Source organism: Labeo rohita, chromosome 22 (assembly GCF_022985175.1).
Source record: "Labeo rohita strain BAU-BD-2019 chromosome 22, IGBB_LRoh.1.0, whole genome shotgun sequence".
Lineage (NCBI taxonomy): Eukaryota > Metazoa > Chordata > Actinopteri > Cypriniformes > Cyprinidae > Labeo > Labeo rohita.
The window spans coordinates 20,512,979-20,537,219 of record NC_066890.1 but is presented as its reverse complement, the minus strand read 5'-3'; the positions used below and the strand labels follow the sequence as shown (position 1 = coordinate 20,537,219).

The window sequence follows — 24,241 nt, the reverse complement described above, 5'->3', positions numbered from 1 at the left end:
CCAAATATATTACACTGCAATTCCACTTAAGCCGGGACTAAAATTAGCACCAGTCAGACTGTAACTGGCCTCAATCCGAGCCTGTTTCAGAGACAACAGAAGCTTCTTGAATTGGAGCCAAACAGATCCCAAGCCATGTCAGCAATGCAATGATAAACACACTCCCATCAGCCCTAAATGAGGACAGGCCGCTATGAGTATCTGAAGGGGATTGTGTTTAGGCAGAATGACTTTGCAGCAAGACTCTAGGAGGCCAACTCAGCGCTGACTGGGATCTGGCTCTGCCTTCACCAGTCCCTCTCTGCCTCCTTCCTAAATCTGATATTAAAAAGGGATTAGGGCACCGAAACAACACCGCCAAATATCCAACTGCATCTCTTCCTCCCTTTACCAGCCAGGATGGCTCAGAGAGAATGCAGTGGGGGGAAATAAAAAGGAGGGACTCGTGCAATGTGTCTCCCGTGTGACGGCTGGTTGCCAAGAATGGAGGGAGGGGAGCGAAGAGAAAGAAAGGGGAGGGAAAAGCGTGAGATCATATTTAGGTTTATTTTGTACCTGTTGGTTCTCTCTTTCCTGTAATGCAATACTGTGAGAGCCGCCCAGTCCTGTGAACTCTCAGGATATCTTAGCGTGCACAATGAGGACCGATCGGCCGTCTAATCCAGGACGACCCTGTGTCATAACGCACACACACTGGCCTCCTTGTGAGATAAGCCCATTGTGTGCATGTAATGCATCAGTCTCAGGGCAACTATATCGAGCAGTAGGTCACACTGATGCCATTGTGCTTCTCGAAGGGAGAAAAACAACCATTGATTGGTAACCCGACTCTGCTGTGTAACATGTTCTAAGGTCTATGCATTCTTAGGAACTGTATTTGTGTCACTAGAGCAGTGGTTCTCAAATTATTTTACTTCAGGACCCAGATTTTACTCTGGACATCAAGAGGTGACCCAGCCAATACCAAAATTGTTTAACTGAAATTGAAATGGCAATAGTTTCATGTTTATGGCAGCCAGTAACCATGCTGGAAATCCAGCTTGAGCTACTAGCTGTTTTTTCTAACATTGTAGTTGGTTTCTTGCAGGTCCAATTTGGTCTTTAGTTGGACAGCCAGGTACTATGTTGTGTAAACCTGCTTGACATTTTGATAGATGGTTTTTGTGCTGGACAAAATGGTTATTAGCTGGTCCAAGTTGGTGATAAGATGGTAGACTATCTTGGACCATTAATAAACCAACTTTTACCAAGGGTCAAGCTGGTTTTGGAACATAGTGGCTGGTTGACCACCTAATGACAAGCTTGGATCACTCGCTTGGATTACCAGCTTGGACCTGCAGGAAAACAGCTACAGTGTAAACTTAAACCAAGGGGTCAGTCTGGTTTTTGGGCTAAGTGGCTGTTTGACCACTGGTTTTATGCTGGTCCAAATGGGTTATTAGCTGGTCCAAGTTGGTGATGGTAGTCCATCTTGATTCCAAGACATCAAGCTGGTTTTTGGAACATAGTGGCTGGTTGACCACATAAAGACCAGTTTGTATTAGCTAATGACCAAATTGGACCTGCAGTAAAACAGCTACAATATAAACTTGGTCCATGTCAGTGTTTAGTTGTACAGCCAGACACCATGTTTTGTAAACCTGGTTGGTATTTTGATATAACCAGCAGGTAGATGGTTTTGTTCTGGTCCAAGTTGGTGATAAGATGGTAGACCATCTTGGACCATAAACAAACCAACTTATACCAAAGTGTCAAGCTGTTTTTTTTTTTGTTTTTTTTTTAACATAGTGGCTGGTTGACCACCTAAAGAGAAACTTAGACATGCAAGAAACCAGCTACAATGTAAACTTGGTCCATGTTGCTCTTTATTTGGACAGCCAGATACCATGTTCTGCAAACCTGTTGACATTTTGATATGACCACCTGGTAGTTGGTTTCGTTCCAGAGTGGGTTATTAGCTGGTTGACCACCTAAGAAACCAGCTTGAATCACTTAATGACCAACTTGGACCTGCAAGAAAACAGCTACAATGTAAATATGGTCCATGTTGTTCTTTAGCTGGACAACCAGATACCATGCTCTGTAAACCTGCTTGATGTTTTGATATGACCAGCTGGTGGTCGGTTTCATGCTGGTCCAAGTGGGTTATTAGCTGGTCCAAGTTGGTGATAAGATGGTGGACCATTTTGGACCATTAACAAACCAACTTATACCAAGGCATCAAGATGGTTTTTGGAACATAGTGGCTGGTTGACCAACTAAAGGCTAGCTTGGATTAGCTAATGGCCAACTTGGATCTGGAAGAAAACAGCTACAATATAATCGTTGTCATGTTGGTCATTAGTTGGACAGCCAGATACCATGTTCTGTAAATCTGCATGACATTTTAATATGACCAGCTCGTAGTTTGTTTCTTGCCCGTGGAAGTGGGTTATTAGCTGGTCCAAGTTGGTGATAAGATGGTGGACCATTTTGGACCATTAACAAACCAACTTATTCCAAGGGGTCAAGCTGTTTTTTTGGAACATAGTGGCTGGTTGCCCACCTAAAGACCAGCTTGGATCAGCTAATGACCGACTTAGACCTGCAAGAAACCAGCTATAATTTAAACTTGCTACCATGTTCCAAAACACAGCTGAAAGCTGAAACTGGATTTTCTAGCAATTATTTCATCACACAAAATCTGTTTATCTGCATTAGAAGTGGACAAGTTATTTAACCTAATTCTGACTCATTTTCTTTTACCTATTGTAGTTTTGATCACAGTTTTCACAAATGAAGACTGGTCACACCCACACTGGCGTCTGTCTTAATTTGATTAGCTTCTAAAAAGTGACAGATGAATGGACTACAAGCGGGTGACATGACATGACTAAACTGGAAAGCTCCCATTATAAACAAATCTGTCAGCAAGTGCTCGGCTTAGCTTTGGTGATTATGACGGTCGAGTTCTAGATTTGTCATGTTGTTTGCTTGCAGGGTAGATATGGTGTAAGACTTCAAGATGAGATGGTTTTTCTTGACAGCGGATATCAGCCTTACACCCCAAACCACAGTAACCCATTTGCACCAGGGGCCAAGAGTTGTCACTTCGTCAGTACATAATGTCTGATAATGATTTAACAATCCAAACTCTTCAAGAGTGAGAGTACTGAAGGTACAGATATGCCAGAAATAATAAAGCAAGCACAGAAGCAGGTGGTAAGCTCAGAGAACAATGAGTCAGCCACACTTGGTTCACCCGAAAGTGAACTTACAGAGATTAATATGACACAGCACACAAATAATACAGACACTTTTTAATACTGTTTTTGTCCGCTTTAGAGTCTGAAAGTACAAGTAACCCTTAACAGCAGCTTGGACATTCTGCAAAACAACTCCTTGGTATGACATAAGGGAGAGTAAATGACTAAAAATGACTCAAAACTGTCCTGGCATAACATTGTAGGCCCTCAACAAATAGTTGCAGACCTGTCAGTCCCCTTGACTAGCTCCTCCCACCCAACATACACAGTTAGCTTTCCAAAATGAAACACCACACTCTCTCCCTTTCTTTCTTGCAGATGTCTGTCTTTACCCACCCCACATTCACCCCACCCTGAAGGCCATCTGCACCCATTGTCTGGGGCAGGGGACGAGGCTCCACCACCCCCTGCATACACACACAAGCAGCTTTGAAGAAGGGGGCAGGGGTCCTTAAATCCAACTGCAATGAAGAAAAATGACTTACTGAGCAGTAAAACATCAGCTCAATAAAGAGCTAAAGGAACTAATCACTCTTCAACAGAAACTATCCTCAACCCGCAGCTGTGCTGCGCCTTCTGTATAAAATTTTAACTTTCATTCCCCGTTCTTTCCTACTTTCTGTCTGTCTTTTTCCACCCCCTCTGTCCTCTTGGGACAATATGACAGTGGATCTGTGAGACAGAGATAGCAGCAGTGGAACTGGTCGCTTGGATTATGGTTGTGTTTATAGTTTTTGAAGCCTTTGTGATGTGATATGAAGATGTGGTTTCCCTGCCCTAACCCTAAGTTCCCATAGGAAAAGAAGTTGATCTTTCATAGCTAAGGAGACTTTGTTTCAGATGTTTCTCTCGTAGCTCCCTGGGACACAATAAGATCATTATTGACATAAATTATTGACATACAGTATGAGTGCAGAATCGTGGATGCATATGTAGATAGTATAGCTCTGATTATTTAGCCTTGAAAAAAGTGTTGATATCTCTGACATTTGGTTGTAGACATTGGCATCTTTGTAGGAACATTTGGTAGAAATGTTTGAGGCATTGTTTGAAACTCTAGAGGTTAAATATGTGAGATCACTGGGAGGAACCAAATCTCCATTTGCTCTTATTTTAATCTCATTGCTGTCAATGACACAACTGGCAAGCTGCGACTACAAAAAAGGGTCGAGGACAGCAGGAAAAACAATGCTTATGCAAATAACCACATTATCATGCTTTTTTACTCTTAAAATGGTGGATAAATGCTGCTTTTGTTGTTGATGTCAAAGGTTGTCCATCTAATCAAACTCAAGCCTCAAATTCATTTAGCTTCATTTAGACAGGTTGTCAAGCCCTCGCCAACTGAAACCACAAAATTATTCTATTACATTAATGTTTAAAGGGATAGTTCACCCAGAAATGACAAATATGATCATTAAATACTCACCCTCATGTCGTTCTAGGGCTTGTTCCCCTAATAGTTGATTAACCGTTAGTAGATGAGAAGAGGCTTGGTCAACCAAAATTTTATTAGTCGCTTAGTCACAGAAAAAAAAAATCCACAGGAAGTGGCGAACAGATCATTAATCCATGACTTACAGATCATTATTGGCTGGTCTATATGGTAATATAGTACATTGGGCAGAACATCAAAATGCTCACCATTCATCAACCTCATTCATCAACCTCAAATATGGCTTTTCATCTGAAATATGTTAGTAGCAACATTACATGTTGCTTAATCTAATCTTAACCTAGAAAAATGTGCGCTATTCAAGTGTCGGAGTATGGAAACTGAATAGTAGCACGCTTACTGCATGACAGATAGAGGCGCCATTGCGGTCACTTGCTCTTAAAATACTCATTTTTGGTCACTAAGATAAAAGTAATACATCTTTAGAATGTAGAAACGTAGAAGACTCTACGTTTATTTGTGTGCACTCACAATAACAACAAAACGTTGCACTTTTGTAAAATAATGAAAGCAAACAGAATGCAATTTCTGCCATTTCGGTCTCTGTGAACTTGAGCATGAAACTTCGAAACTCTGTGTATAATGCTTACAGACATGAAAAATATATCCACAGAGAGTGAAATGTCTGCTTTTAAATGAATCAATTCTAATAGAAAACAGATGTTCTCAGATTATGTAATCCATATGAAACATTCATACAGGCGCATCACTACTGCGGAGATGACAAGTCAGTGTCACCGACTTCATCTCTTAAGCCGAAAACAAAGAAAGCACTAATTTATCAATAAGTTATTAAAATATTAATGCAGTCTCCTTACTGTTTTGACACTTTCATAATTATTATATGTGCCGATGCACTGTGGCAAGCTTTTTTTGCGTGCGCTTGAGCGCTTATTAGGCTGTGTAGGCAGTTAAAAGACTCATTTTTATGATTTATATGGTTTATTAATAAACGTGCAACTAATAGTCGACGAATACTTAAAATGAGCAACTAGTCGACCAGTAAAATCTTTAGTCGAGGGCAGCCCTATGTCGTTCCAACGACCTTTGTTTATCTTCAGAACACAAATTAAGATATTTTTGATGAAATCCGAGAGCTTTCTGACCCTGCATAGACAACAACGTAACTATCACGTTCAAGGCCCAGAAAAGTAGTAAAAACATCGATAAAATAGTCCATGTGACATCAGAGGTTCAACTGTAATGCTATGAAGCTACAAGAACACTTTTTGTGTGCAAAGAAAATAAAAAAAAAACTTTTTTCAACAATTCGTCTCTTCCATGTCAATCTTTGACAGATGTCGATGAAAGTACCAGGACATATGCGTGTGGTGCTGCTGACGCAGGAACCACATTCTGACATAGAACCCGAAAGAAATTGTTGAATAAAGCGCACAAAAATATTCTTGTAGCTTCATAAAATTACGGTTGAACCACTGATGTCACATGGACTATTTTAAGGATATCCTTACTACCTTTCTGGGCCTTGAATGTTGTAGTTGCATTGCTGACTATGCAGGGTCAGAAAGCTTTTGGATTTCATAAAAATAATGCTTGTGTTCTGAAGATGAATGAAGGTCTTACAGGTTTGGAAAGACAAAGGGTGAACTAACCTTTTAACTCATTTTATGACAAGATTTCTCAATCAGTTTGGATACTGTGTTGGGTTACCACTTGATGTCCAATGTAAAATCTTTAAAGCAAATGTAATTTAAGATTTGTGACTTTTTTCCCAGTTGGTTTTATTATTAAACCTAAACGCTGAAAGACGTTGTCCCCAAAGAACCTTATATAGCCAGATAATCCGAAGTTTACATGGCGCCATCTTAAATTTGCATTAACCTTCAAACGCAGACTTACAAAAACATGTAAATCTTTAAGCTTCTGAGTTCATGTCCTCCTACTAAAGAGATCTCCACAATACTCGTGAAATCTCTATTCTGCTGTTAAGTGGGTGAATAGATGAGCATGACGTCCAGATGTTCCTCAGCAAGAGGTGCCCCAGTATTTCTCTTCAATCTGGCCCAGACGACAGACCTCTGCCTGGGTCTGCACAGGCTTTCAGATCCCGGCAAACCACCAGGCATTGTCTGGCCTAAACAGCCTTGAATGGAAAGAATGAGGGTGAGCTGATTTGAATGGAAGACCTACTTTACAGACGGATGATCTCTCTCGGTCTCTCTCTCCTCTGGATCTTATTGTCTGTCAAGGCCACGGTGAAGCAAGCGGAAGCCCTGGAGAGGAGATTGATTTTGGGATTAAACTCCAGGGCTGGCGGCATTAACCAGACGGGTGAAGGAATATGCGCTTGTGTGTCTGTCTGAAGTCACGTCCATGTAAATGACTGTACGAGAATTTGACTGCCACCAAAGTGTTTTGTCCCGATGGCCACTATGTGCGTGATGTAAAGAGTGAAGGCTTTAGGGGTTGGGGGACAAATATGTCCTTGTGAGTGGGGGGCATTAAATTAGGGTGTTTAAAACGTCAGAGAGATGAGCTGTAGGCGGGGTCAGGGCACCAAATGATGAGGTTGTTGTTGCTTTGGGGTGATGCTGGCCTCTGATCCGCACGAATGAGAATAATGGCCATTTCATTCAAACTGGAATCCCTACCAACAGCCGTCTTACTAAAGGAGCCGGGCTTTACTTCATCTGTCAGAGCAAATTTAAGACCTGGGAACATTGGTGTTTGTCTTTCAATGGCCAGGGGTTGGGGCTAATGCTGTGTCAGCTAATGATGTAACCCTTTAGGCGGTACTTAAGATTTATAAATCTTCCTTTTATGTTCTCGGTTTTTGGTTTCTATCTCAAGCCCCAAGTCTTGATTTTCTAGTTGTACACTGATATGTGTTTGGCTGGGTGTTGTAGGTGGTTTTACCATGCTGCTATAGAGTTGCTAAGGTGTTTTGAGTGGTTTTCAGGGTGGTTTTTTGCATGTTGCTATATGGTTTTTGCATGTTTTTATGCAGTTGCTAGGGTGTTTTGAGTGGTTGCTAAGGTGTCCTGGGTGGATTTGTACATTGATATGTGCATGGCAGGGTGTTGTGGGTGGTTTTACCATGCTGCTATCAGAGGTGGGTAGTAACTGATTACATGTAATCTGTTTTACGTAAACAGATTCCAAAAATTAAATACTTGTAATTAGATTAAATTACATTTTAAAATTCTCATAATCAGACTACAGTTAATTTTTACGGATTACATGATTACATATTATTTACACAATAGCAGTAAATTATTTATTATTTATTGATTCTCCCCAATTTCATCATTTACATTACACCTTTCTAAAACAGACTAATGCTTATATACAGTCAAATAGTCTTCAAGTTTTGCGGACGTTCATGGTGTTCTGGGTGTTTTTGTGCAGTTGCTAGGGTGTTCTTAGTCGTTTTGCATGCTGCCATGCAGTTGCTAAGGTGTTCTGGGTGATGTTTCAATGTTGCTAAACAGTTGCTAGAGTGTTTTTGAGTGTTCTAGGTGTTGTAGATGGTTTTTGCATGTTGCTATGCAGTTGTTGTGGTGTGTTGAGTGGTTGCTAAGTTGTTCTGGGTGGTTTTTGCATGTTGCTAGGGTGTTGTTGGTGTTTCGGCATGTTGCTATAAAGTTGCTACGGTGTTTTGAGTGGTTGTCAGGGTGTTTTGGGTGGTTTTTGCACATTGATATATGGTTACTATGGTGTTCTTGGTGGTTTAAGAATGTTTACTTGCAATTGTTAGGGTGTTTTGAGTGGTTGCTAAGGTGTTCTCGATGGGTTTTGCATGCTGCTATGCAGTTGCTATGATGTTTTGTGTAGTTTTGTATGTTGCCATGCAGTTGCTAGGGTGTTTATGAGTGGTTACTAAGGTGTTCTGGATGGTTTTGCATGTTGCTATTCAGATGCTAGGGTCTTGTTGGTGTTTTAGCATGTTGTCATGCAGTTGCTAGGGTGTTTTGGGTGGTTTTTGTACATTGCTATATGGTTACTAGGGTGTTCCTGGTGGCTTAAGAATGTTGCCTTGCAATTTTTAGGGTGTTGTGAGTGGTTGCTAAGGTGTTCTAGATGGGTTTTGCATGCTGCTATGCGGTTGCTATGGTGTTTTGTGCAGTTTTGTATGTTGCCATGCAGTTGCTAGGGTGTTTATGAGTGGTTACTAAGGTGTTCTGGATGGTTTTGCATGTTGCTATTCAGATGCTAGGGTCTTGTTGGTGTTTTAGCATGTTGTCATGCAGTTGCTAGGGTGTTTTGGGTGGTTGTCAGGGTGTTTTGGGTGGTTTTTGTACATTGCTATATGGTTACTAGTGTGTTCTTGGTGGTTTGAGAATGTTGCCTTGCAATTGCTAGGGTATTTTGAGTGGTTGCTAAGGTGTTCTAGGTGGGTTTTGCATGCTGCTATGCAGTTACTATGGTGTTCTGTGTGGTTTTGTATGTTGCTTTGCAGTTGCTAGGGTGTTTTTGAGTCGTTGCTAAGGTGTTCTGGGTGGTTTTCCATGTTGCTATGCAGATGCTAGGGTGTTGTTGGCATTTCAGCATGTTGTCATGCAGTTGCTATGGTGTTTTGAGTGGTTGCCAGGGTGTATTGGGTGGTTTTTGTACATTGCTATATGGTTACTAGGTTGTTCTTGGTGGTTTTGCACGTTGCCTTGCAGTTTCTAGGGTGTTTTTGAGTGGTTGCTAAGGTGTTCTGGGTGGTTTTGCATGTTGCTATGCAGATGCTAGGGTGTTTTGAGTGGTTGTTGGGGTGTATTGGGTGTTTTTTTTGTACATTGCTATATGGTTACTAGGATGTTCTTATGGTTTTAGCATGTTGCCTTGCAATTGGTAGGGTGTTTTCAGTGGTTGCTAAGTTGTTCTAGGTGGGTTTTGCATGCTGCTATGCAGTTGCTATGGTGTTCTGTGTGGTTTTGCATCTTGCCTTGCAGTTGCTAGATTGTTTTTGTGTGGTTGCTAAGGTGTTCTGGGTGGTTTTGCATGTTGCTATGCAGAAGCTTAGGGTCTTGTTGGTGTTTTAGCATGCTGCTATGCAGTTGCTATGGTGTTCTGTGTGGCTTTGTATGTTGCCATGCAGTTGCTAGGGTGTTTTTGAGTGGTTGCCAGGGTGTATTGGGTGTTTTTTGTACATTGCTATATGGTATTAGAGTGTTCTGGGTGGTTTTGCATGTTGCCTTGCAGTTGTTAGAGTGTTTTTGAGTGGTTGCTAAGGTGTTCTGGGTGGTTTTGCATGTTGCTATGCAGAAGCTTAGGGTCTTGTTGGTGTTTTAGCATGCTGCTATGCAGTTGCTATGGTGTTCTGTGTGGCTTTGTATGTTGCCATGCAGTTGCTAGGGTGTTTTTGAGTGGTTGCCAGGGTGTATTGGGTGTTTTTTGTACATTGCTATATGGTATTAGAGTGTTCTGGGTGGTTTTGCATGTTGCCTTGCAGTTGTTAGAGTGTTTTTGAGTGGTTGCTAAGGTGTTCTGGGTGGTTTTGCATGTTGCTATGCAGATGCTAGGGTCTTGTTGGTGTTTTAGCATGCTGCTATGCAATTGTTAGGATGTTGTTGGCATTTCAGCATGTTGCCTTGCAGTTGCTAGGGTGTTTTTGAATGGTTGCTAAGGTGTTCTGTTGATTTTTGCACAATGAAATGTAGTTGGCAGGGTGTTGTGGCCTGTTTTTGCATGTTGCCATGCAGTTGCTAGGGTGTTTGGAGTAATTTTAGAACGTTGCCATGCAGTTGCTATGGTGTTTGAAGTGGTTTTTAGCATGCTGCCATGCAGTTTCCTAGGGCATTACCAGGTGATTGCCATGGTATTGTCGATAGTTAAGCCACACAATCTAAACAAATCATTTATGCTTGTGACACAAAAAGTGTACACAAAATGTAATACTGAAAAAAAAAACAACCCTGCGTATGAACAATAGTAATGATGCTTACCTCAGCAAACACCACTAACACAATATAAGCAATGCCCCAGATTCTGATAACAGTCTGCATGAGTATGCATTTTCTTGCGGTTCACTTCTGCAAAGGCTACCAGTTGTTAAACACACGCAAGCTAAATGATTCACCGCTAAACTGTGTCACATGGCAAAGCAGCTGAGTCAGACCTGAAGATCATTTAAACGCCCAAAACTAATAAAACTAACTACCAGTTGCGACACACTGGGTGACATCAGACCACGAGTGTGTTGAAATGTAGCAATCAGCGAAGAAACAAACAGAAGACAGTCAGCAAGATGATGGGAACAAAAAACCACTCACTCTGTGGTAGCAAGAGAGTGAGAGACAGCTGTGAGGTGACAGAAACTACATCATCTGCTTCTTCAACTTTACATTAGCTCTGTTCCAAAACCAAGTGAGTCTTCTCACTGTAACTCTATGTGCCATAATGAACGTGACACAATTCTAATAGGTTTCTGTTAGCTTATTACTAAGCTAACAATGTGACATTTTAAAGCAGGGGTCACCAGAGCCGGTCCTGGAGGGCCGGTGTCCTGCAGAGTTTATCTCCAACTTTCCTCAACACACCTGCCTGGAAGTTTCAGGTATACTTAGTAAGACCTTGATTAGCTGGTTCAGGTGTGTTTGATTAGGGTTGGAGCTAAACTCCGCAGGGACACCGGCCCTCCAGGACCGGCTCTGGTGACCCTTGTTTTAAAGCGTAAAAACACATATCCCACAAACATTCTAGGTCACGTAAGACTTTGTAATTAGCATGTTGCTAAGCTAACTGTAATACTTTAAGTGCAAAAACAGCACACAAATGCAATGTATTTTTAGGCAAAAAATTGAGTTTGCAGTTATCATTTTGCTAAGCTAATCACATGATATTTAAACGTAAAAACAACATTAAAATGCCATATATTTTTAGGTGTATTAAAGTGTTGTGCACAAAAAATTGTACTTAGCATTTTGCTACGCTAACCACATTACACTTTACGTTAAGTGTATAAACACAAAACAAAACCCTGGTGAAAAAACCAGCATATGCTGGTAGGTATGTTTTGGTGCTGGTTTATGCTGGTCTTTAGCTGGTTTATGCTGGTCCTTTGCTGGTTTATGTTGGTCATGTTGCTGGGACCAGCATAAACCAGCAAAGGACCAGCTTAAACCAGCACCAAAACATACCTACCAGCATATGCTGTTTTTTTCACCAGGGAAATGCTATGTATTTTTAGCTATTTTAAAATGTTGCATAAGCATTTGCAGTTAGCATGTTGCTAAGCTAATAATGTGTTATTTTAAAAATAAGCTAAATATACTAATCTTAAAGTATTGAATAATATTTCGTAGTTAGCATGTTGCTAAGCTAACAGTGTGACACTTTAAGTGAGAAAAGGTTTTTTAAAAATTGAGTTAGCATTTTGCTAAGCTAATCACATGATACATTAATAAGTATAAAACCACAGCAATCAAATGTTATACTTTTAGGTGTTGTGTAGGAGTTTGTACAGCATGTGGCTAAGCTAACCACATTACATTACACAATGTTATGTATTTCTAGGCTTTTTAAAATGATTGCAGTTATCATGCTGCTAAGCTAACTACACTTAGCGTAAGTGTAAAAACATAGCAGACAATTTTCTGCTTATTAACGTGTTGCACTGTTAAGTTAGCAATATGTTAACATCAAACTATATTGACTTTTAGGAACAAATTTCAAGTAGGGGGCACACCTACAGTATGATACCTTAAATTGCCTCTTCTTAGGCCAGCTCATTAGGTTTTGAAACACAACAGTTGTGTCAGCTGTGTAGGTGTGATTACCGCCTCTGTGTTTCGGTGATAAAATCTAATGTTTTGACTGACTCACCAGCTATACCATTAAAAACAAGTTCGTCACCATTCCTATCTACGATCGCTGATTAAAAGTCCCCACCTAAATGTATTTGGCCTACTGTTAGAGGAGGTGATGGATGCATTGAACATTCACAACTTCCACAACATCCTGGCCTCAGGCGGTCATTAGGTCCTTCGACCTGTCGCTCTCTCTTTAATCATCTCCTTTCCTTCCTTGTAATTTTCAGAAGAGGCCTCATGCTAACAGCTACGACAGCGTCTCGCCGCTTCAAAGAGCCGAAGGCAGAAACCCGTTTACTCTCGATAAGAGACCAGATGACAGAGAGACAGATGTCTCAACAGAGACAGGTGTCTGTGGCTGAGTGTCACGCAAATAATAACTGGTTATCTGGTTAAGACGGCAAACCGCAACTGAGTGAGACAGATCGTGCTGAGTGGAGGAGAGTCCGGACCCCTCTTTAACACCACCCCCTCTCTTTATCTTTCTGTCCCTCGTCCATTGTCACCAGCTGTCCCTCCTTGGGAACACAGGAAGACAATGAGCTACAAAAGCCAAAGGGCAATTACGTGCTGCCGAGAGTTGTGTCAGGAGGGTTTGGTGTGCGTGTGGACGCACTTGCGTGTATGAGAGGCTGAGAAGGATGTGTATGTTGATTGCTTAGATTTAGGGAGGGGTCCGGTACAGGACATTATGATACTGTTTTTGAAGGGAAGGGTGAGAATAGTTCAGCCGGGATAACATCCAGAAAGTCCTTCTTCGTGTCTTGGAGGCATCTAAACAAAGAAAAGACCCCCCGAGTGACATTTGACCCAAACAAACAGGCTACAGCACCTGAGGGTTCAAAAGTATTAGTCAGGTGTTTCTATTATGCAGCTCATTTTCTTAAAAATTTATGGCGAAAACGCTAAGCATTTTTTTAAATAATACATTTTTTAAAGGATGGAATTAGTTGGTTTTCTTTAATAACAATATCACAGTTAATTTCGCTAGTTTAGTTTGAGAAGGTGCTGCAATTTTTTTTTAATATCAAATAACTTCTAACATGAAAACTGGCAATTAATTAAAAGATATTTTAAGTATTTCTTTTGCTAATTAAAATGCTTTGAGCTTTTATGACAAGACATAAAACAAGTAGCACACATATGCTGTGTATTTCTGGGATTATGAAAATACCACATACGATTTTTCATATTGCTAAGCTAATAGCGTGAATCTTTAAGCATAAAACAAGTGTAAAAATCGAAGTATTGAGTAAGATTTTGTTATTAGCATGTTGCTAAGCTAACAATGCGAAACTACTAGCATAAAACAAGCGGTAAACATACAAGTATTGTCTAAGAGTTTGTTGTTAGCATGTTGCTAAGATAACAACGTGATACTTCTAGCATTAAACAAACAAAAAATACAAGTATTGCATAGGAGTTTGTTAATAATGTCACACTTCTAGCATAAAAAAGCGTAAAAATACAAGTATCACATAAGAGTTTGTAGTTTGAACGTTGTTAACTTAACAATGTCATACTTCTAGCATAAAAAAACGCAAAAATACAAGTATCACATAAAAGTTTGTAGTTTGAACGTTGTTAACCTAACAATGTGATACTTCTAGCATAAAACAAGTGTAAAAATACAAGTATTGAGTAAGAATTTGTTGTTAGCACGTTGCTAAGCTAACAATGTGATACTTCTAGCATAAAACAAGTGTAAAAATCTAAGCATCATGTAAGAATTTGTAGTTTACATGTTGCTAAGCTAACAATGTGACACTTCTAGCATAAAACAAGCATAAAAATATAAGTATCACATAAGAGTTTGTTATTAGCATGTTGCTAAGTTAACAATGCAATACTAGCATAAAACGAGTGTAAAAATACAGTTATCGCATAAGAGTTTGTTGTTTGCATGTTGCTGAACTAATAATGCAATACATCGAGCATAAAACAAGCGTAAAAATACAAGTATTGTGTAAGACTTTGCTGTTAGCTTGTTGCTAAGTTAACAATGCAATACTTCTAACATAAAACAAGCGGAAAAATACAAGTATTGCATAAGAGTTTGTGGTTTGCATGTTGCTGAACTAATAATGCAATACATCGAGCATAAAACAAGCGTAAAAATACAAGTATTGTGTAAGACTTTGCTGTTAGCTTGTTGCTAAGTTAACAATGCAATACTTCTAACATAAAACAAGCGGAAAAATACAAGTATTGCATAAGAGTTTGTGGTTTGCATGTTGCTAAGCTAACAATGTGATACTTCTAGCATAGCACAACACTAAAAATACAAGTATCATGTAAGAGTTTGTTGTTAGCATGTTGCTAAGCCAACAATGTAACAACTGTAATAAGTATAAAAACACAGCACACAAACCCTTAATAAATATTAGCCAAAAACCAAGGTTATATAGTTAAACCACAAATTAACCATGATTTTACTACACTAAACAAATGTAAAAATACAAGTATCGCATAAGAGTTTGTTGTTTGCATGTTGCTAAACTAATAATGGCATACATCGAGCATAAAACCAGCCTAAAAATACAAGTATTGTGTAAGCATTTGTTGTTAGCTTGCTGCTAGGTTAACAGTCTGATAATTCTAGCATTTAGCATTTAAACATAAAAATACAATTATCGTGTAAGTTTGTTGTTAGCATGTTGCTAAGCTAACAATGTGATACTTATAATATAAAACAAGCATAAAAATACAAGTATCATGTAAGAGTTTGTTGTTAGCATGTTGTTAATCTAACAATGTAATAACTGTAATAAGTATAAAAACACAGCACGCAACCCCTTAAATGAAAATTTAGTTAAACCATAGTAACCACAAATTAACCATAGTTTACCATGGTATTTGTAATAAAACTGTGGTTTTACAAATGGTAGTCAATACCCTGGTGAAAAAAAAAGCATATGCTGGTAGGTATGTTTTGGTGCTGGTTTATGCTGGTTTTTGCTGGTCATGTTGCTGTTCAAAGACCAGCATCCACCAGCAAAGGACCAGTATAAACCAGCAAATGACCAGCTGAAACCAGCATCAAAACATAGCTACCAGCATATACTGTTTTTTTCACCAGGGTATACAAAAAAAAAAAAAAAAAAAAAAAAAAGCATGGCTACCGATTTTGTAAAGTAATTATGGTATCAAAAAATCTAAATGTTTCAAACAAGACAGGTTTTCTTGTAAATATAGTTTAAATTTGTAATATTTTCACAGGCTTTTCCTGTGCTCCTGTGGTTTGGTGTCTTTTGTAAAACGTTTAACCAACAATGGCAGTTCCTTAATGACCTCATCCTCCAGGAAGTGACGTCAGCCCAAACGTCAGTGAGTATTAGCAATGGATTTCTGTAAATTCTGATTTTTGGTATTAGCTGGTTTGTCTCACTTTAAATAATTTCATCCTGTTCAATAAAGTGCAGAAATGTATACTATCTAAAGCTGATTAAAATAAATAATAATAATCAAAAATAGCTCTGTTGGAACATACTCAAAATCTACAGAGTTCAAATGTTAATGCATTACATAAATAACCTATGAATAATCTCATAAGCTAAAGTGTTATCCTTAAGCTAGCAGCTAATTTCTGTAAATAGTTGCCTCCCTGTTTACAGTGATGGGTGAGGTTTTGAACATGATTGACAAATATCCAGCAACACTCGATGAATAAAGGCCACACACAGCTGATTACACTTTAGACAAAGAAGGCCTGTTAAACAACCCTAGCTTGTGCTAGTCTGCTAAGTAAATGCCTCTAGGGAGTCACTCGCAGTTTACACTGATCACCATCATTATAGAACAACAGAGCAGCTTAAGAGAATATTTGTAGTGGTTTTTTGATACTCAGGGGTCAGTTTTACAGTGTAAACACACACCAACATGCGCATGCAAAACTCGAACGAGAAACACAGGGAGGGTCAGCATCACTAATTCACACGTAGTGGTGAAATGTAGCACCAAATGTGAGAAGACACATGGTTTTGAGCTGCACTGCGTCATTCTGAGCACTGAGTATGGTATACAAGTTTCAGAAGCATGTAACCACATATCCTGTTGCATTCGACCAGCTATTACTTAAGACTGACTTACAGCTCGTTGAGATACAGTACATCGAAGGTTAAGCTTATTTGCTAAAGTAAAGTTTGCTAAATTCTGTCAGCTGTGTATAAGAAGTGACAAATAACACAACCCTTATAAAAACTAACCACGGTTTTATTAAAGCAAAAGTGTAGTAACAATTTATTTATTACCATTTGTATGACCGTAGTTTTACTACAAATAACCAAGGTTATCCTATGGTTAGTGTAGCAAAACCATGCTTAATTTCTGGTTACCATGGTTTAACTATAGTAAACATTGTTTTTTCGGTTTCATCGGTTTAATTTTTAGTAAAACCGTGGTTAATTTCCGTAAGTTAACTTTTTGCGATGGAAAATAATCAATCGCAGTTCAGTATGCAAAAAAAAAAAAAAAAAAAAAAAAAAATGCTAAAAAGAAGACCAATTGCAGTTTGTTTGCAGATATTACACTGACATTGTCAGTAGCCAGGTTTCCATCCAAAGTTGCGCATTTAACTTGTACTCTTAGATTATTAGATATTAGAATGTCGCATAAAACATTTACGAATAAGCAATGTTTCCATCGGATGAGTTCAATCGGTCCACTGGTTATTTAGGTTACTGTGTCCTATCTGGTGTCCTTTCTGTCATTCTTTTCTAATGTGATACTCCAAAATGTGCATTAAAACAGGGTGATGAAACCATGGTTAATTTGTGGTTAACCTGGTTTAACTATTGTAAACATTGTTTTATTTGTAGTAAAACCATGGTTAATTTTCGTAAGTTAACTTTGCCATTGGAAACGACTGATCACAGTGCAGTATGCAGAGATGCTATAAAGAAGACCAATTGCAGTTTATGCAGATATTACACTGATATTGTCAGTAGCCGGGTTTCCATCCAAAGTTGCGAATTTAACTGGTGTCTAAAATTAGAATGTCGCATAAAACATTTGCGAAAAAGCAGCGTTTCCATCCAATGAGGTCGATCGGTCCACTGGTTAATCAGGATATGTCGTCCCAAAGTCACATTTTGACTTATTTGATGCACATGGAGGAATTTTAATGCGTCTCCATCTTCCATTGTTCACATTAACCCTTTTCGCATAAGACAAAAACCACCTCAAGCAAGAATAAAAAAAAAACTTTTTTTGCGAATTAAGTGATTTTTTTCTCGAAATTAGGCGGATTAAGAATACTTCAAAATGTGCATTAAAGCAGGGTGATCTAAACATAGTTAATGTTGTCATATTTTGAATGGAAAACATTCTAACAATGTAAATAAAATGTATATTTTCTGTTTCTTAAGAATTAAATTATAAGAAACATCATATTTAGACATTTTATCTAAAAAAATATGTTTCAACGAAGTCTATACATTAAATGCTAATGCTAATTGTGTTTTGAGTGTTTTAGCCTATTGCTAGCACATTTTAACATGTTAGCTAGGGAATTTTACAGTGGATTCAGGGGAGATTTGATTTAGGAATATTGATTTTATGTTGATTAAGAATTAAGTTACAAATACAGCCTATATACACTGTAAAAAAAAAAATAAAAAGTTGTTTTAACTTAATATAATTTGTTACCCCGCTGCCTTAAAATTTTTTAGTTTAGTCAACTTGAAATTTTAAGTTGCTTAATGTTAATTTAAGTGACAATTGGAATATTTTAGTTGACTACAGTCAGTGAGGTAACACACTATTTCAAGTTGAAACAACTACATTTTACAGTGTACAAAACTATGTTTAAATGAAGTCCGTACATTTAAAAGTTTTTGGAAAGGCCTGTAACCACAACGCTAAAGTGTTCTGTGTGGATTTTAGCATATTGCTAGCACATTTTAGCATGCTGCTAAGGAGTTTTAGGCGGATTGCTTACTGTCGGTATGATATTCTGGTCTCTAGATGAATAATAAGTCATGGCAATATATGATTTTCCATTACTTTAACACATCAAGCTATTTTAACTAATTTCAATTTCATTATTTAAAGGGACAGTTCACCCAAAAATGAAAATTCTGTCATTAATTACTCACCCTCATGTCGTTCCAAACCCGTTAAGACCTTTGTTCGTCTTCAGAACACAAATTAAGATATTTTTGATGAAATCTGAGAACTTTCGGACCCAACGCAACTGACACCTTCAAGGCCCAGAAAGGTAAGGTAAGGTAAGGACATTGTTAAAATAGTCCATGTGACATCAGTGGTTCAAATGTAATTTTACAAAGCTATGAGAATACTTTCTGCGTGCAAAGAAACTTTAATGACTTAATTCGTCAGTTTCTTTTCCGTGTCAGTCTTTGTCGTGCGTTCATGAGAGTCACAGAAGAGAAAAATGGTTAAATAGAGTAAAATTTTAGTTTTTTTTTTTTTTTTTTTGTGCACAAAAAGTATTCTCATAGCTTTATAACATTACAGTTGAACCGCTGACGTCACATGGACTATTTTAATGATTTCCTTAATACCTTTCTGGGCCTTGAACGTTGTAGTTGCATTGCTGTCTATGCATGGTCAGAAAGCTCTCAGACTTCATCTAAAATATCTTAATTTGTGTTGCAAAGATGAACGAAGGTCTTACAAGTTTGGAACGACATTAGGGTGAGAAATTAATAACAGAATAGTAATTTTTGGGTGAACTATCCCTTTAAGCAATACGACACTTAACTAGACAGGATTTTAAAACATGAGTCAAAATGACTTGTACAGCTAATTTGATTAAACTTCACTACTGAAATGTACAGTTGTATTGACGCATTTTGAAGCTCTTTTTGTCTCACACCGGTGATTTTGATGGAAGCAGCGGCTCGAAGCTAATTATCAAACGCTCACCCCCTAAAGTGAAGCTTTCCCTAGAGTGCCACAGATTGCTGGCATTTATTTTGAATGTCACAGAGTGAGCATGTAGGTGGAGAGACACCGTCAGTATGAACACACGTGGGAGGAGACCGCGATTCTAGCAGTTCCGTTTTGACAATATTAGCTACTTGTTCATCCGCACTTTATTATCACAATTACATATCTTATTTCCTCCAGGACCCGATGGCTTCGAGCACGAGAGCTCGTGAATTCCTCCGTGAAGAATTTCAGACATGTTGTTGGAGAATGTTAAACACTATTGTTGGGCCCCAGAGCTTCAGCGATGACTTCCACTGACGGTCACGGCTTATTGTTTTCAAGTGCTTGCTAGCCCAGCGAGAGGATACATTTTTAATTCGGTTGTGGGAGTCTGGGCTGCGGCTCATGTGAATGAGCGTGTTAAATATTTAAGCAGGTGGACGCGCTCTGGAAGCCGGGAGCGGTGGATTGGCTGGTGCCTGTTGTCATGGCTCCCGGACACACTCGCGAGAATGACGGCTCTAACGAGGTAGTCTGACCCCAGATAGCCTGCAGTGCAGGATGGTCATGTCGGCTTTAAGTACAGCGCTGGTCCACTCATGGCTCCTCTTTAATTAAGGCCTCAAAGGGCTTTTTAAACGTGACTGATTGTGGAGAGCTATAGGAGTGCTGGGGGTTGTAAAATGCCATTAATAGCATCATACACATTTAAAACAAAGCAGCAAGGGGTTTGAGAGGGATTTGAGTAAAAGGTCGCAACCTTTTTGGTCTTGTCCAAATACAAGGAATGTCCTCACGCAGGGAGATCTCAGATCCATTTTGCTTTGAAAGAGACTTTAATATTACATAATACAACATATCCAACCCTACAGAGAACAAGTGGTGTGGAGAATGGAATAATACACTACTGTTCAAAAGTTGTTTTATATAAAATAGAAAATACATCACAGTTTCCTCAAAAATATTAAGCAAATAATCATATTAGAATGATTTCTGAAATATCATGTGACACTGAAGACTGGGGTAATGATGCTGAAAATTCAGCTTTGTGATCACAGGAATAAATTGCATTTTAAACTATATTAAAATAGGCACAGTTGTTTAGATTGTAATAATAGTTCACAATATTACTGTTTTAAGTTTAATTTTAATCAAATAAATGCAACTTTATTGTGAGCATAAGAGATAAATAAATACATAAATAAAATTAGAACTGTGAGTTGCAATTCTGACTTTATTTCTTGCAATTTTGAGTTTATATCTTGCAATTCTGAGAAAAAAGTCAGAATTGTGAATTTGTATCTCACAATTCTGACTTTAAACTTGCAACTGAGTTTATATCACACAATTTTGAGAAAAAAGTCAGAATTGTGAGTTTATATTTCAAAATTCTGACTTTATAACTCACAATTGCAAGTTTATATCATGCAATTCTGCGGAAAAAAAATATAACTGCAAGTTTTTTTCTTACAATTCTGACTTTTAAAGCTCACAATTTTGAGTTTATTTTGCAATTCTGAGAAAAAAAAGTCATACTTTTGAGTTTATCTGAGAATTGCGAGTTTTTATCTTGTGATTCTGACTTTATTTCTTGCAATTTTGAGTTTTTATCTTGCAGTTCTGACTTTATCTGAGAAAAAACATGAGAATTGCGAGTTTATATCTCAGATAAAGTCGCAATTAAGTCAGATAAAAGAATTGTTAGTTTTTATCTTGCAATTCTGACTTTATAACTCACAATTGCGAGTTTATATCATGCAATTCTGAGAAAAAAAAAATAGAACTGCGAGTTTATCTCACAATTCTGACTATTTTTTGCAATTTTGAGTTTATATTATGCAATTCTAAAAAAAGTCAAAATTGTGAGTTTATATGTTGCAGTTTTGACTTTATAACTCACAACTGCAAGTTTTTATCACACAATTCTGAGAAAACAGTTACAATTGTGAGTTTATATTTTGCAATTCTGACTTTAAAACTCGCAACTGAGTTTATATCATGCAATTCTGAGAAAAAAAAGTCTGAACTGTGAGTTTATATTGCACAATTCTGTCTTTATAACTCACAATTGTAAGTTTATATTGCAATTCTGAGAAAAAAGTCAGACTTTTTTTAAGTTTATATTTCGCAATTCAGACTTTAAAACTCTCAATTGAGTTTATATCACGCAATTCTGAGAAAAAAGTCAGAATTGTGAATTTTATCTTGCAATTCTGACTTTATTTCTCACATTTTTGAGTTTATAGCTCGCAATTCTAAGAAAAGTCTACATTTTTGTTAATTTTAAAAACATGCCTACATGGGTTTTTTTTTTATTTCAGTTTAAAGATAAAACTCGCAATTCTTACTTTTTTTTTTAAAGAATTGTGAAATATTAACTCACAATTCCGAGAAATAAAGTCAGAATTGCAAAATAAAAACTCACAATTTTTTTCTCACAATTGACTTTTTTTCTTAGAATTGCATGATATAAACTCAACTGCAAGTTTTAAAGTCAGAACTGCAAAATATAAACTCACAGTTATTACTTTTTTTGTCAGAATTGTAAAATAATCTCACAATTGTGTTTATATCGCAATTCTAAAATAAAAAAAAAAATCTGAATTGTGAGTTTTTATCTTGCAATTGTGTTTATATCGCAATTCTGAAATAAAAAAAAAAAGTAAGAATTGTGAGTTTTATCTTTAAACTGAAATTTTAAAAAAAAAAACTATGTAGGCATGTTTTTAAAACTAACAAAAATTAAAACAAGAAAAACAAGAAAAATCTGCAATAGAATCTATAATAGTATCTAGTATCTGCAATAGTACTTTTCACTCAGACTAAAGGTGCAGTTCACGACTCGCTGCTTTTACAGACAACATCAAGGACTCAATAACCTCCCTGATGTACTAACTAAAGTATACAAGCCTTTTCAGCTCCTCTCATCTCCCACAATGCCTTGCAATATCGTCAGGTGTATGACTAGCACGCATCGGGTTGAAGGCCACGTTACCAATTTCTCTCTTTTTAGACGTATATAGAGCTGGCTGGCTTTCTTGTGCTTTCCACTTTCAAGTTTCCTGTGAACTTAACATCAAACAGCTGAAGCCCTGTGCACTGGCTTTGAAGTGCTGGGGAGAGCTGAGCTCTGCCATCCCCTTGTGCTGGCGCTGGTAAAAAGCTGCCATGCTAAAAAAGTCAAAGACCGCAGGGAACGGACAGTGAACTCGAGCCTCTCCGCCCTCTCTGTGCACCGAATGGAGGCTTTGAAACGTATTCCACTCTTGATAATGATGTTTCAGTGCTGCTGTCAGCCACGACTGGAGGTGTGAGTATGCGTCAGGATTTGGACCTTTCAAGGTTTTGTTTAGCTGGAATCACTCATAACCTATAAAAGAGAGACTATGAATACTCATAAGAGGGTATTAAAATATAAATGCTTGCAGTCAGCGCTCAAAATGTCTTCAAACACTGCAGTGGACAGCATATGGCGTCACGCTCTGTGCTACCTTATTTAAAATCATACTTTCAACATATAACGAATAAATAATAAACCCACTTTCCTGGAACAATGCAAACCTGTGGCTGTACATTTTGTGTTCTTTGAATTCAGCTAAGAAACAGTGTTATTTATTATATTTTCTGTTTATATTTTGAATTCGATTTTTATAGATTTTTATATTTTCTGTTTTCATTTTAATTTTAGTTAACGCTTTTGTCATTTTTACTTTTTTAAATGTCTATACTATTAATTTTGATTTATTAAATTTAGTTTATTTAGTAATTCAACTCAAACAACGAAAATAAGAAATGTTGTCCTGCCAAGTAACTAAAATAAGTTGTTTATTTAATATTTTACTTTATTTCAGTTAACTTTGTAACAAATTACAACGAAAATGCTGACACAAAATTGTATTACAACAAATTATTTTTGTGGTTTTTATTTTAGTTTTCGCTAAGCAGTCACACTGTGATGTAACAATTTGCAGGTCAGAGTTCACCAAAACTGAAGCAGTGTAAATTCTTCACGAGCTCGCATTTCCGGTCTCCTGCATTCGTGAATATGAATTGAAGTCAACAGAGCAAACCGCTCCTTTAAACCAAGATGTGACAAAAAGCTAGACAGCTAATCAAACCAAAACGTAACATGTTTGCATGTTTGAGTTGTTAATAAAGTTAATGAACCATAAAAATCTTTAAATGTTCATAAATAGGGAACATGTTGGACTAATTTTTGACTTTAACTAAGTTTTGACTTTATAACTCACAACTGCAAGTTTTTATCACACAATTCTGAGAAAACAGTTACAATTGTGAGTTTATATTTTGCAATTCTGACTTTAAAACTCGCAACTGAGTTTACATCATGCAACTCTGAGAAAAAAAGTCTGAACTGTGAGTTTATATTGCACAATTCTGTCTTTATAACTCACAATAGTGAGTTTATATTGCAATTCTGAGAAAAAAATACGAATTTTGAGTTTATATTTTGTAATTCTGACTTTAAAACTCGCAACTGAGTTTATATCACGCAATTCTGAAGAAAAAAAAGTCTGAACTGTGAGTTTATATTGCACAATTCTGACTTTATAACTCACAATTGTAAGTTTATATTGCAATTCTGATTATCTACAATTCTGTTTATATTTCACAATTCAGACTTTAAAACTCTCAGTTGAGTTTACAACAAATTATTTTTGTGGTTTTTATTTTAGTTTTCGCTAAGCAGTCACACTGTGATGTATCAATTTGCAGGTCAGAGTTCACCAAAACTGAAGCAGTGTAAATTCTTCACGAGCTCGCATTTTCAGTCTCCTGCATTCGTGAATATGAATTGAAGTCAGCAGAACAAACCGCTCCTTTAAACCAAGACGTGACAAAAAGCTAGACTGCTAATCAAACCA

At 37.6% G+C, this 24,241-nt stretch overlaps 1 protein-coding gene across 1 annotated transcript in view; it reads right to left on the bottom strand.

Moving 5' to 3' along the window:
- Positions 1-24,241, bottom strand: part of LOC127153371 (NLR family CARD domain-containing protein 3) — a 269,389-nt gene that overhangs the window by 187,772 nt on the left and 57,376 nt on the right. The gene's annotated exons all lie outside the window — the stretch shown is intronic.